This window comes from Saccopteryx bilineata, chromosome 4, assembly GCF_036850765.1.
Source record: "Saccopteryx bilineata isolate mSacBil1 chromosome 4, mSacBil1_pri_phased_curated, whole genome shotgun sequence".
Lineage (NCBI taxonomy): Eukaryota > Metazoa > Chordata > Mammalia > Chiroptera > Emballonuridae > Saccopteryx > Saccopteryx bilineata.
The window spans coordinates 81,891,443-81,907,080 of record NC_089493.1 but is presented as its reverse complement, the minus strand read 5'-3'; the positions used below and the strand labels follow the sequence as shown (position 1 = coordinate 81,907,080).

The 15,638-nt window shown below is 39.8% G+C and overlaps 1 protein-coding gene across 3 annotated transcripts in view; it reads right to left on the bottom strand.

Annotated features, from left to right (window-relative positions):
- FSIP1 (fibrous sheath interacting protein 1) overlaps positions 1 to 2,896 on the bottom strand; it is a 285,720-nt gene extending 282,824 nt beyond the window's left edge. For all 3 annotated transcript variants that reach the window (XM_066277143.1, XM_066277142.1, XM_066277144.1), the window contains exon 1: positions 2,853 to 2,896. The gene's annotated coding sequence lies outside the window, so the exon portion shown is untranslated. The remainder of the gene's footprint in view (positions 1 to 2,852) is intronic.
- Between the last annotated feature and the right edge of the window lie 12,742 nt (positions 2,897 to 15,638).

The window sequence follows — 15,638 nt, the reverse complement described above, 5'->3', positions numbered from 1 at the left end:
TAGCTATGGCTCAATTGGTTTCAGCAAGTTGGCCCCAGGGGCTGAGGATGGCTCTGTGGCCTCGCCTAAGGCACTAAAAATAGGCTGGTTGCCAAGCAACAGAGCAACGGCCCCATAGGGGCAAAGCAATGCCCAGAGGGGGCCTTGCAGGGTGGATCCCAGGTTGGGATGCATGCAGAAGTCTGTCTCTCTGCCTCCCCTCCTCTCACTTAATAAAAAGTTTTAAAAAAGACTACTCTGTTTAGTAATAATGAATTGCCAATCTAACGAAAAAAATAAAAGTTGTCTGACATGTGGTGGTTCAATGAATAGAGCATCAACTGAGGTGTAGAGTTCGAAACCCTGGGCTTTCCCAACCAAGGCACATATGAGAAACAATCAACAATGGAAGTGAAGCAACTACGAGTTGATGCTTCTTGCCCCCCCCCGAAAAATCAATAGATAAAGTCTTTTTTTAAGAAAAAAAGTAGCATCACATTTATTTTCATGATTTCAATGTCTAGAAATTGTTATGGTAGTTTGTTTTATATATATATTATGTAAGAAATACTTGCCCATAGAGGGAAGGGGAAATCAAATTATACTTTTAAAGTCAATACCTTTAAAGTCAAAATTCCCCTTACCCCAATAGATTTTTGTAGATCTCATTTTTTAGACCTATGAAAACTTTCTGTCCTTTATACCTCTGCACTCCTCCCCCACACAAACACAAACAAATAATGCTTTGCAACTTGCTTCTTCACAATATATTTCAGAGATTTTTCACATACAGATATAATTCATGCTTTCAAACAATGGCATAGTTTTCCACTCTATATACATACCATTTTTTTAATCAGTTCATTTAGACTGTATATGGAGTATTTGCTATTAAAAGCAATACAAAACTTTACTCAAAATGGATCACAGACCTAAAACTAAAACTTAAAACTATAAAAATTTCTTTAGTACATATGTGATGGTGGATTAGGTTTGAAAAACACATATCTGACAAAGGACTTATATCTAGAATACAAAAAGAAATATCAAGACCCAATAATAAGAAAATAAAAGATTTGCACAGACACATCACCAAAGATGCATGAATATTAAACCAGCACATGAGATGTTCAACATCATTAGTCACCAAAGCAATAAGAATTAATACAACAATGAGAACCACTATGCATTCAAATAAGGAAAAATACTTTTTAAAAAAAACTAACAATACTATGTGGCATTCAAATGATGAAAAATAATTTTTTTAAAAAAATTAACAATACCATGTGAGGGAGTAACTGGAACTTTCATACATTGCTTATGAGAATGCAAAATGGAACAGTCATGTTGCAGAACTGCTTAGCAGTTTCTCATAAAGCTAAACATATACTTACCATATGATTCTACACTCTCAGTCCCAGATATATACCCAAGAAATGAAAACTTATATTCACACAAAACCTGTACATAAATATTTATAGCAGCTCCATTAATAATTGCCAAAAACTGGCAATAATCCAAATGTCCCTCAACTGGGGAATGGTTAAGCAAACTGTGGTACATCCATGCAAAGGAATATTACTCAGCAATATAAGGAAACAAACAACTGATACAAAACATGGACGAATCTCAACTGTATTGCACTAAATTGAAAGAAACCACATAAAAAGGGCTCCATAGTGTTAGATTTGGGTCCAGGGCTCCTTTAGATTCAAGGCCTTTTAAAACTCAAATTCCCCTCATCCAACTTCCCACTAGGGCAACTTCTTCATTAAGTATCTCCCTCACCTGACCTCCCCTCCCCTTAAGCAACTCTCCCCACTTTAAGAAGGTTCTTGCAAGTGTCCTTGGGACAAGCCCAGTGGGAGGGACCTGAGGGTTGGGAAAGGGAAACAGTCTGTGACCAAGGTCACAAACCAGGATATGCTAATCTGAGCAGGTCCAGGTGCATGAAACCCCATGCCAGCAAATGCTTGCAGCAACCCATATGTGAGACATCCCTTCCTGCAGCTCTCTGCTGATGCCACTAGGGTCTCAGCCCCTCTATTCGCAGATGCATAAATAAACCTCTTATTAAACTCAGCAGGCCTGTGTGTGTTCCTCCCTCAGCCAACCTAACACATAGTGTTTGCCCTATTAGAGGACATACTGGAATACACAAAACTATAGGGAAAATGATGAGTGGTTACCAGGGCTAGGGGCAGGGAGGGGTTAATTACAAAAGGGTACTAAGAGATTTGGGGGAAACGATGGAACTGTTCTGTATCTTGATGGTTGTGGCAATTACGTGTTTGTCAAAGCTCACTGAACTGCACATTAAAAGGGTGTATTTTACCGTAACATATATGTCAATTTTAAGTTAGCCTCTTTTACAAATCTTTGTTTTGTTATATTTATATATCCAGAAGATAAATCAGAATTGCTCAAAGAACATTTGCATTTCAAATTCTGGTAGTCTGTGAAATTGTTCTCCAAAAAGATGATACCAGATCTCACTACTACCAACAAGGTATGATGAGATGAAAGTCGTTTCCCCACACTGGGCTGGGGTCAATCTAGTTACCGTCCAAGCGTTTTCAGTTTTGTCTGGTAAGTGTCCAAAGGTATCTGGAGTTTGATTTACATTGCTTTAATTACGAGAGAAGTTGAGCCTCTGGTTAAATGTTTGCTGACCACCTTTTATTTTTATTTTTTCTTTGAAATGTCTACTTGCATCCTTTGCCACTTGCATCCTTTGTCACTTACGGTCTACTTTTAATGTCTAGTGATTGACTTTTAAAATAAATTCTAGGGGATATTGGTCAGACAGACTCCCAGACCCGCCCTCCATCCTCCCCGGCACCGCCCTCCCACTAATCTGTGCGGTTCCTCACCTTCCCGAGGAAACTCTGGAAACTAGTCGCTAGTCATCAGAGCATTGAGGGATTTGAAGCGCACCGCTGACACTCGCAGTTCACCCACTATCCCCCAATGAGGGGAGAGGTCTGTCCTGCCACAATAGCTACTCTGGAGGTGAGAGGAGAACGCTGTTCCCCTGGCAACCAGAGGCAAGCCGCTTTCATTCTCGCGATAAGAAGAAAAGGCTGTACCATCCAGAACGGAGACTTGGGGGGCAGGGGCTCCGAAGAGCTGACGGATCTCCGGGAGCTGGGGCAAGTCGACTGTCTCATCTGTGTTCCCGGAGGGCAGTGTGGGTGGGGAATGACTACTTCCTATTTAGATTTAACTCGGAACATGGATATCTGGATACTTGTAGGGCTCTGGACCTCACTATTAATATGGTGCCCGCCTGGCAGGTCTGCTCCCCTCTCTGGGCTCAGTTTACTCCTGGGTGATGATAATTCCTTCTTCACAAGATTGTAGTGCAGCTCAAGAAGATCATGCATGTGAAGTTCTTGGTAAAGTTTGGATGCCATATAAATAAAAATAGTAATTGCACAAATGAAGCCACAGTCCAAAAAGGGTAATAATTACTGTTTGTGGTTTCTCTAATTCTCAGAGCATGAAGACTCCTCTGAGTCCACAAACTGATGTTCTTCATTCCTAAAGTGACAAACATTTTTACAATGAAAAGGACAAAAACAAGTTGAAGAAAACAATGTCGTAAATAAAAGAAACATTTTATTCATTGCAACAATAATACACTATAATATGATAAATGAACAATAAAAACATTTGTAATATTTTATATTATAATTATGCTTACATGCCTATTAATTTTTAATAATAATTGTAAGAAAAAAGTACTCATTTAGATACAAATACGTCACATCACACACAATGGATAGACTGCATCGATCGAATATGGACATTTACAGATTAGTCTTCCATTATCAAAAAGGAGGACATGTAGGAGGACACTTTTCGAGGGAGGACGGAACTTACAAAAGAAGGACTATCCTCCCTAAAGGAGGACGATTGATCACCTTATCATTCCTAGTACCATGAATTACCTGCTTTTTTCCCCAGTTGAACAGTACTTTATAATTTACAAGGCATTTTCACATACCTTTATCCTTGTTGTTTTAGGTAGGTAGGATGTGGTGGTGGGATCCAACTGGTTCGCACTGGTTCTACAGAACTGATACCTAATTGAGTTCGGTGAACAGGTTGTTAAAATGGCACTTGTAATCTGGGTTCTCTCTCAGGTGGGCACCTGGGCATCTGCCCAATGTGAAATCACAAATTTACATTCCCTACTCTTTTTATTTTTTTAAGGAACACCTCAGTTTTAATAGACTTTTTTTAAAAAAAAAATTTTTTTTAAGACTTTATTTATTCATTTTAGAGAGGAGAGAGAGGGAGAGAGAAGGGAGGAACAGGAAGCATCAACTCCCATATGTGCCTTGACCAGGCAAGCCCAGGGTTTTGAACCAGCAAAGTCAGCATTCCAGGTCAACGCTTTATCCACTGCGCCACCAAGGTCATGCTTACTACATTCTCTACTCTTAACGTTCATCAGTGCAACAGCATATTCTAAATGCCCATAGTAATGTTCATTCTGTCCATAGATGAAAAAAATTGCAAGTGAGGACACCAGCCAAGAAGCAATATAGAAGTATCTTAAATAAGTTTTATTGTTTTTTGTCAGGTATTATTTAATATTTTTTCATTAATATTTTAAAAGTCTTTCTTATAATCTAGTTTTGTGTGCCTCTTTTATTCTAAAATGTTAAATGCATGAAATCGCCTGACCAGGCGGTGGCGCAGTGGATAGGGTGTCGGACTGGGATGCAGAGGACCCAGGTTCAAAACCCTGAGGTCGCCAGCTTAAGCTTGGGCTCATCTAGTTTGAGCAAGGCCCACCAGCTTGAACCCAAGGTCACTGACTTGAGCAAGGAGTCACTTGGTCTGTTGTAGCCCCTTGGTCAAAGCACATATGAAAAAGCAATCAAATGAGAAACTAAGGTGCCACAACGAAGAAGTGAAACTTCTCATCTCTCTCCCTTCCGGTCTGTCTGTGCCTATCTGTCCCTCTCTCTGTCTTTCTCTGTCTCTGTCACACACATACACACACAAAAAAAATTTTTTTTAATAAATTAATTCATTAAATGCATGAAATAATAAACTACCTTTCAGTATATCTTTTTTTATTCTTATAATGGTCATTAGGGCAGAGAACCAGTTGTTAAATTATTTGAATCCTACCACTGGTAGTGGTGTTTTGTTGTTTTGTTATGTTTTTTAAGTGAGAAGAAGGAAAGTAGTAAGACAGATTCCCACATGTGCCCCCACTGGGATCCACTGGATCCCAGCAACCCCAGTCTAGGGCCCATGCTCAATCAACTGGGCTATTTTTAGCACCTGAGGCTGCCTTGCTCAGACCAAGGGAGCTATCCTCAGTGCCCTGGCCAATGCTCAAACTAATCGAGCCACTGGCTGCCAGAGGGGAAGAGAGAGAGAAGGGGGAGAGCGAGGGGAAGAGAAGCCGATGGTCATTTCTCCTGTGTGCCCTGACCTGGGATTGAACCCGGGACGTCCATATGCCAGGCTGATGCTCTATCTACTGAGCCAACTGGCCAGGGCCTGTTTTTCATCAGAGCAAATAGACAAAAGTTAAGTGAGTTACTCGCTCAAAGGTTAAGTGACTTACTCTCTGAACCACAACTACAATCTAGGGCAGTGCTGGCTCTAAATATCACTGATATGCTGCTAAATCATGAATTCCTATCTCTAGCCCAGACTTCTCCCCTGAAATCTTGTATCTGACTATGTGACATGTCCCCTTAGACATCTCCACTTAGATGTAAGAAGCATTTCAAACTTCACATGTCAAAAAACAATCTTCTCCACAATCCCCTCCACCACTACAACCCTCTTATCCATCTCAGTTATGGTAAGTCCATCCTGCCAGGCTCAGACCAAAAGCCTGAAGTTATCCTCAATTCCTCTTCCTCCCATATTCTACACTCAATTTATCAATCCTATCAGCTCTACATTCAATATATATACAAGCGTTGGCCCAGCTTGTGGTTGTCCCAGGTTCAATTCCTGGTCAGGGCACACAGAAGAGGCACCCATCTGCTTCTCCACACCCCCCCCCAGTTTCTCTCTCTCTCTCTCTCTCTCTCTCTCTCTCTCTCTTTCCCTCCTACAGCCATGGCTCAATTGGAGCAAGTTGGCCCTAGGTGCTGAAGATGGCTCCATGGCTTCTGCCTCAGGTGACAAGAATAACTCAGTTGCCGAGCAACAGAGCAATGCCCCAGTAGGGCAGAGCATCACCCCCTAGTGGGTTTTCCCGGTAGATCCTGGTCAGGGCACATGTGGGAGTCTGTCTCTGCCTCCCCTCCTCTCATTGTGTATATATATCCAGAATCCAACCACTTCTCAGTGCCTTCAGTGCTTCCATTGAGGTACATCTGCCATCATCTCTCATCTAGATTTTTGCAATAACCTTTTAACTGTTGCCTTTCTTGTCCCTACTACTTTCAAACAGCAGTCTGAATGATGCTTTCAAAACCCAAGTCAAACCATGTCACTCTCTGCTCAGAGCTATCCATGGCTCCCCATTTCTCACAGAGTTCTTACAATGCCCACCAGTCCTAAAAGACCAGGCCCTCCATTTTCCCTCAGACCTCCAGTACCTGGTACACTTTGGTCCAGCCTCACTGTCCTCCTTGTTGGTATTTCTATGCAGAAATTTCTTCCCAGTGTTTTTCAGGAAATTTATGTTTATCCAAATTTTTTTAAAAATCAGTTGAGAAATCAGGAAAACTGGAGAAAGTATTCTAATTCTTCTAGGAGAATTAAACCTTAGCAATCAACATAGAGATGTAACTAAAGAAATCCACCAATGTCAAGTTGAATGCAAGAACAGGAAATGCTGATACTTGGAGTCAGAAGTTGAGGTCAACTTTCTGGAATCTGGGACAGGAGCACCTGGGAGAGATGCAGTTACAATCTGATCGGTCAGTCTTGCTTGGAGGTGGTGCCATGTTATGTTCCTGGCCCTATCTGTTACTAACAGGGAGTCATTCTTGAAAATTATATAAATATTAATAAGTTAATACTCATTGTATACTTTATATAAATTCTATGAGTGGTATTGCAAGAAATAAGTTTTGATTCAAAATAAGTCCTTAAATTGACAGTTTCCAACTCATGATTCTGTGAAGTGCTATTAACCTTGCATGGAGATTCATATGCTACTTTATTCAAATGACACCCAATAATGTTCTCTGTGTTCTCCAGTATTTGCATATTTGCTATAGGTGACAATTCTTGTAAACACTTCTAAATTTAAGAGTTCCTGTGTTTTAAACAAATACTTCAGATAATCATGATAAGTAAAATATGAAAGTATTTGGAAGTATTTTAGAATACAGAGGCTCCTCGGGTTATGACACAGTTCTGTTCCTATGACAATGACATAACCTGAATTTTGGTGTAAGTCGAAACACACCCTAGCCTAAGTCACTTACCTATCTTAACACAATTGTAAAATCATAATCTAGAACTTTAAAACACAAATATCCCACATTATTGCATATTCTTCCACCATGTGCAACCAAATTAGTTCACCCACATAGTCCTTAAGCATAGCCGAAACATTCATGTCTCAGTTTTCTGAAGCTTTTATGGGAGTGAGCATCATAAACTTGAAACATCATATGTTGAAACTATCATAAACCAAGGACCCTCCGTAATTTAAGATTATGAGAACTACTGGTAGTTTTGATTCTTTACTATCCGTTGGGAATTTGGAAACACTACCCCTTGTTGTTCCTCCTATATGAATAATCACCCTCCCAATAAACACACACATACACACATCTCCCTCTCTCCTCTCTCTCTCTCTCTCTCTCTCTCTCTCTCTCTCTCTCTCTCTCTCCCTCAGCCCTGCTGTTTCCTCTGCCTGGAATCCAGTGCCCCGGCTATTCATTGACTTCCTTCTTCTCTTAGCTCAGGCGGCTTTTTCAGAAAAGAGGGCCTTTCCTGACCACCCTATATAAAATAATCCTTCCCCATCTCTGCACTCTCTATGCTCTGTTCCCTTGACTCTGCTTTATTTTTTTATAAGGAGAAGAGATGCCATTGTTTGGATTCTGATACTAAGTAGCTGGTGACCCGAGCCTAACCGGTCCCCAGGTGCTGCAGGGCTTCTGGTCCACTGACCCTTCTGAGTAGTAGCTAGATACCAGGTAATCACCAAATGCTGGCACAGTTCTAATATTCCATGAATAAAGTCCACTTTTTCCATTTTTATTTTTTGATGATTAATGATGCTCATTAAGAAGACAACACATTTCAGAATTCTTGAGAATGTGGAGGGGAAAAAAAACAACCAACTAAAATCAGGGCTATGAAAAAAGAAAAAAAGAGAGAAAACTCAGGGGCCTGGAGAACAGTGTGGTGATTGCCCTGGTTGGGGGTTGGGGGAAGCAGGGAAGGGCTGACGAAGTGTGGGGGGGATAAATGCTGGATGAATGGAGACTTGGGAGTGAACACACAATACCGTGTACAGATGATGTGTTGTAGAAGTGTGTACCTGAAACCTGTATAATTTTGTAAGCAGTGTCACCCCAATAAATTCAATAAAATGCCAGGGCTATGATTAGTGCCCATGATTAACTGGTGTTTTCATTTTTTAAATTGTTGATTTTAAAATATTTGCAAAAGCCTGACCAGGTGGTGGCACAGTGGATAGAGCATTGGCCTGGGACGCTAAACCCAGTTTTGAAATCCCAAGGTCGCCAGCTTAAGTGTGGATTCATCTGGCTTGAAAGCAGGCTCATCAGCTTGAGTGCAGAGTTGCCAGCTCAAGTGTGGGATCACAGACATGACCTCATGGTCACTGGCTTGAGCCCAAAGTCATTGGCTCAGTTGGAGCCCTCTGGTCACGGCACATATGAGAAAGCGATCGATGAACAACTAAAGTGCCACACATACGAGTTGATGCTTCTCATCTCTCTTCCTTCCTGTCTATCCCTGTCTCTCTCTCTAAAAATAAATAAATAAATAAATAAATAAATATCCAACATAAGATAAAGCAAGTGAAAAGAAAATTCATATTCAATAAAAACTTAGTCTCTTCACTGTAACTTTTTCAAACTGAGTCCGAATGATTACATTTGCATAAAATTCATCTCATCTTGGATTGTTTTCTGTCATTCTCACTGTGTTTATTGACTTCTGCTCCTTCCATTTTTGCAAACTGCTGAGAAGTTGTATTTGCCTTGAGGGCAAACTTTAATAAATTTCATTTGTTGTGTGTTAGTATACAATAAATCGTGTCTTTGTTTTTAGTTGTCTGAAATAATTCTGTGTCAACTATTGCAGGTGATACCCTCAAAACAAATCACATTCGGCCCTAAATCTGAGAGCACCATATGGTTTCCACGCTGTTTTCCAAAATTGTGTTCAAAAACCCCAAACAGATTCTAGGAAGTATTGTGTCTTCCAAAATAATTCATAAGGATTTCCGCTAGAGTCAAGATATCTTAAGCTAAAATTCCCCTGGTCTCATTCCAGGTTGGGGACATATGGCAGTGCTGGTTTCAGAGTTGGTTTTTGTTTTTGTTTTCAGTCTCTCTCTCCTCCTGACATTCTCCCTCTGAGTGCAGTCAGATTTTCAATGAGTGAGAGAGCCCACATTGTATTCCATCTGGGCTGCAACTACCATTCCAGTCTTGTTGCCCCAATTTCCTTTTTCTCACCATAAGCTTCAGCCAAACACAACAAACAGCACACTGAAAGAGGAACCGTATCAAGCTTCATAGATTCTACAAACTAGACAGTATTTCTTTTGAAGAGCGCTTAAAAGTGTGTGCCACTGGACAGCTCCCCTCTCCTGCTTAGTGTTTTTAAAACTAACATTTACTAAGTGTTTAGGACAGCTTTAGATGCATTATTTCACTTCACGTCATCACATCCAATGAGGCGCCACTATTATCCAGATTTATAGTTGAGATGCAGGGCACAGAGGGGCTAAGTAATTTTTCCGAAGCCATTCAGGAACTGACACTGGGATTCCAGCCCAAGTTTAGAGGACTGCTCTCTTCACCTCCTCGCTGGACTGAATTCAAGAAAAGAGGTTCTTTGTATCCACTAGATGGTGCTAACCGTTTTCTGATGAAGACAAACTGCAGCTGCTCTTTCGAAAAAACTCGCTTTGCTTGCATTTTATGTGTGATTCAAGAAACCACTGACCTGAAATATACTATATGTCTGAACTGTGCTTGGGTACATCTTTAAATAGCTATCCAAATTAGAAAAATTAAAGTTAGATCTAAAAAAACGGGTTTTTAAAAATATCTTGATACATATTATAAATATCTAGTATTTGATACCATTGGTGACTTTGAGAGAATGAAGCCCTCACACAGAGTTTAAAAGTCCATGTTTTATCTCATCTACCCCTTTTATACCAACTGCATGCCCTCCAGCACCTCCCAGTCCTGCTTGGCCACAGTCCCACCCAGGTAATCAAGACTTATGAACAGAGATGTAAAGAAAGCCTTAAAGAACAAAAGTCAGGTTCTGGAACAGATAATCCTATCTTTATTCAAATAAAAATGCATTTTAATATGTGCTTAGCACATTTTTTAGTACTTAAAAGCTATGAAATAAATCTGCTAATAAATCTGCTAAAAATGGGCTCTCAGATTTTGCTGTTCATAAAGATCATTCAGGTGTTATTTAAAATGTTGATATCAGTCCCTGTTCCCTGATTTAGTAGGTGTGGGGTCCAGCCCAGGAATCTGCAATTTAACAAGTACCTTGATGACTCTGGTGCAGCTGAATCAGGAACATGCTTTTCAAGACACTGACTTCAGCCCTGGCCGGAGAGCTCTGTTGTTTAGAGTGGCATTCAGAAGCACAGCGGTTGCCAGTTTGATCCCCAGTCAGGGCACATACAGGAACAGCTGTTCCTGTCTCTCTAAAATCAATTTTAAAATAAATAAATAAAGACAAACAAACAGAAAAACACTGAAAACAGCGATAAGATGGCTGCTCTGAGACGCACTGGACCTGTGCAATATAGTAAGCTTCCTTTGCAAATAGTAAGCTAGAAACTGAAAAATGTTCTTCCTTCCCATTTCCTTGACTCGGAAGCTTTTCCTTCCACTGCTGTCTATTGTGAAGTGCTACACAGAATCAAGTGCTAGCCGGAGGTTGTCCCCATTTTAAAAATCAGGGGGGAAAGCTTGCTACTTCTCAGTATTCATTAGTCCAAACACATAATGATATCTTTTAAAAAAATTATATTGAATTTATTGGGGTGACATTGGTTAATATCATATAAGCTTCAGGTATACAATCTATAATACATAATCTGTATATTACATTGTGTGTTCACCACCCCAAGTCAATCTCCTTCCATCACCATCTCTCCCCCCTCCCTCCCCCACCTTCTCCCCACCTCCTGCAATCCCCATTCTGTTGTCTGGGACTATAGATTTTTTTCTTTGCTTAATCCCTTCACCTTTTCCATCCAGTATAATAAGATCTTTTGAATTTTGTAAGTGAAAAGAGTTGACCCATGCATTTTCATGTAACCTGTTTAACTTGTTTACATGACATGATTATCTGTGTGGGAAAGACACGAAACTGTGCCAGGTGGCTGTGGAGATACAGAAAAACCACACACAGGCAGTGTAGCTATATGTTTATGGCCCACAGGGTTAATAAAGGCTTGCTTATTAAAAGATAATAAAGTAAATAAAAGAAAATGAAGATACCTTCTAAAATCCAGAGGTTTTTATTATTGGTGGTAGGGGGATTGTTTTGTTTTTCTGTTTTGTTTGTCATTCCAGTTCAGCCCTCAAGAGATCAGCTCTACCAAGTGAATCATTTCTGACCAGAAAGGAAGACATCTTTCTCTTCTTTTCCAGAGAATCCCCTCACAGTAACAGTCTGCTTACCTCTCTCATTACATTGCTGGTTCCATAGTTCCGTCGCCTGCAGCAATTCTGTACCTGTAAAGAATTAAAGAGCTCACAGAAGTTTCCCGAGGTTAGCTCTGGTTTCTGCCTACGATACCAGTTGAGATTGCAGTGTTCTACTCATGGCATTTGGCCCTTGCCAAAGGAATGGACAAGACACTGCTTACGGATAACGGCTGAAGAGAAATTTAGTAATTTCACTACAACAATCAATCTTGGTCTGAACCCCAGTTTCTGAACACTGTCCGTGCATTGAGTGGCATGCTTCATGCTTCAACATACTGGCAAGCTTGTCTTCGATTCCAAACCATAACTTTTGTATCAAGCTTAGGTCTCTGATCCCATAGGAGGGTTTTTGTTTTACATTGGTCTCTGGATCTATGTACAAAACCACATTTTTTTAGTATATAAATTATATATAAGTCTTGATTATTATAGAAACCTTTATATTTGTGTAAACACAAAGTAAAGAAGTTAAAAGCAAATTAATAGTGTATTAGAAGTGGATTCAAACCAAATTAAGGTTCTTGAGCAGTAGTGTAAAGAGAAATTACTTTTCTGATTAGCCTGGGGGAGATAAAGAAGAAACGGCTCAGCACCACAAGGCTTCTGGGCCGACAGTCAGGCTGCCGTCCCGGCATGCTCAACATCTTACTCCTCACACAGCTTTTTCCTTATTTCAAATTCAGAGTAATGTTTCTATCTGTAAACATACAATGTGTTTCTTAGACTAAGAACTGATCATTATTTTGATAACTATTGGCTTTCTTGTTTAAGTCTTTTTCTTATTTGATAAAAAAAAGCGCCTTATTTAATAGAGGCTGATTTATTTTCCTTTCATCTTATCCTAACAAACTAAAATTAATTTTCTAATTTGGCTCAAAATTTGTTATGTAACTCATACATTGACGTACAAAACCATTTTAAATAATTTATTAAATTTAAATGCTTTCCTGGTTTTTCATCTGGTCTCCGCTAAGAGCTGACCAGGGCCTGGCATCTTAATCTTTCTCAATCTGTTTCTTTATCTGGTAAAATAAGGGACTGGCTAAAGGTTTCTATGCCTACCTCTGCTCTGAGACGCTGTGGTCGTCTGATTGAAGGGGGCAGGGCTCTCTTAGGAATCAACCTGCTTGTGTGTCCTAGCCTAAACTGCAATAGTATTCGTACCAGCAGAAAAGCACCTTCTCAACAGGCTGGGCAGCAACAATTGCCCGTTTAGGAACACCTGGGTAACGGTAACAGCCACCTGTCTTGTCCTCTGCAATCTACAAAGAATTAAACAAAGCCAAACCACAATAGGTGCGCCCTGTTTTGATAACATGATGCAGTAGAATGAGTTGAAAATTGGTGTAGGTTTTTTGAGATTTGGAATTTGTATCCCCTCTGTTGTTGATTCTAGGACAAGCCTCTTTGCCTCTCCAGACCTCCATTTCCCAATGCATCTGTTAAAACATGGGAAGAGAACCCCCAAGCACTCTTCTTTACATGAACCCCGTCCAGCTTCTGACCTCCACTCATTTTAAGTAGAAAGTGTCAGGAGTAAGGGGAATTTCTGAACACTAACTACATAGCAGTTACCTCTCTATTCTCAATAACTAGCAAGAAGAAAATTGAAGGCCTTAGGGAAATATTTTTTATCTTCTCAATCTACTATCTACTGAATTACTTAAACTTTATCATGAAAAAGACACTTAAAAGTACTGATTTCTGCTCCTCATATCTTGTTTATGGGTTAGGAATTTTTTAAAACCGTGAGTTTTGGTCCAAGGTCTTGGGAAAAAATCACTTAATCTCCTGAGTTTTAATTTCTTCATATTAAATTACAACGGTGGTATATGACTAGGCTAAGAGCTTCCAAATTTCAAGTGCTATGATATATATGATACATATAAAGTAAATGGGCATTTTGGAGGGAAAGAAATTTCCTGGATATAAAGAACAACCATGCTATCCATCGAACAAAACCACTGAGGAATATGCACCCTCATAAAGAAATGATTTTCTCTTTCCTTCAGCATTTCACGTCAGCACTGGGTCATATACTGCTCTCTGACTTTTGTGAGGTTTTCTGTCCCCTCAGCTGTCCAGAGGGCACAGACCATATCTTGGACACTTTAGACTCCACTATAATAGTGTGCATTAAATACAATAATATTTATCATAATGAATGAACGAATTTTGTTAATAGTTCATATATTTGCAGGGAAGAGTATCAGGTGATCCTGAGGGAACATGGGCAATTGGTGAAAGTGATTTGATGGCAATGACTCTGAAACTAAGAGTAAACTCAGTGCAGAATTAAGAAGCAGGACATGAGGCAGAAGACAATGTCAATCTTGGCATTCCATCAAGTGTTTCTTAACATTTACTCTGAACCACCTGCCTTTACAACAAATGGGAAATTATGAAGCAGAAGAAAATTCGGGAAATAACATCGAGAAAAACAGCTGTCAGGCATGAAGGATTTTAATCCAGTCCCCAGTACAGTTTAATAATATGTGCCAAGTGAGTATTGAAAAATAGTCATAATAATGATAGATGATAATGATCACCAGTACTTTAGAGGGTGCAGTAGAAGAATTGGGCTCTAATGCTTTTTGTGCTGTTTTTAGCTCTGTCTCCAATTTGCTTCATTTCTTAGGAATAATGACGTGGCCATCTGTGCTTCCAGTTTCCCCATCTGCAAAATAGAGATCATATCATTTCCTACAGAAAGGCTGTGGGCTGTGCTTTAATATCCTCTAGGAAAGGATCGTATATAAATACAGAGCAGGCAATGAGAAACCAAAGGGGATAAACTTGAAGGCAGGGAGTATTATAAATTAAAATTAAGATCTTCTAAATAATAGTCTAATGACTTGAAGTAGTTAATGCAACAGAACTTATATTGCTTTCACATTATTTTTGCATTCACTTAGGTATTTTTTTAAGTAGGTGGAAACATAAATAACAAGTAAATAAATAAATTCCAGGACATTTTAATTCATTAACTCAATGTTTCTATACATATTTATCTAAAATATTATATGAGTTCTACATTAATTTCTGAAGCAAATGAGCATTATTTAAACTTACTCCCTCCATCACCATTTATCCCCCTCTGCCCTCCTTACAACTCCCACACCCCTTTTCCCTCCTGCAGTCCCCACCCTACTGTCTGTTTATGGGGTTTTTTTCTTCTTTTTTCTTCTTTGCTTAATCCCTTCACACACAATGCAATACAATGTGTTCATAAAGTCATGGTGCACTTTTGACCAGTCACAGGAAAGCAACAAAAGACAATAGAAATGTGAAATCTGCACCAAATAAAAGGAAAACCCTCCCAGTTTCTGTAGGATGATGTGGCAGCACGTGTGCATGCGCAGATGATGACATAACACCATGTATACAGCGGAGCAGCCCACGGCCATGCCAGTCGAGATGTGGACGATACAGAGGAAAGTTCAGTGTGTTCTGTGGCTTGCTAAATTCAAATCCATGACCAAAATGCAACGTGAATATCGGCACGTTTATAACGAAGCGCCACCACGTAGGAATAACATTACTCGGTGGGATAAGCAGTTGAAGGAAACCAGCAGTTTGGTGGAGAAACCCCGTTCTGGTAGGCCATCAGTCAGTGACGAGTCTGTAGAGGCTATGCGGGATAGCTACCTAAGGAGCCCTAAAAAATCGGTGCATGAGCCCACATCGAACTGCACTGAATAGGTATGAAACTGGGAGAGTTTTCCTTTTATTTGGTGCTGATTTCACATTTCTATCATCTTTTGTTGC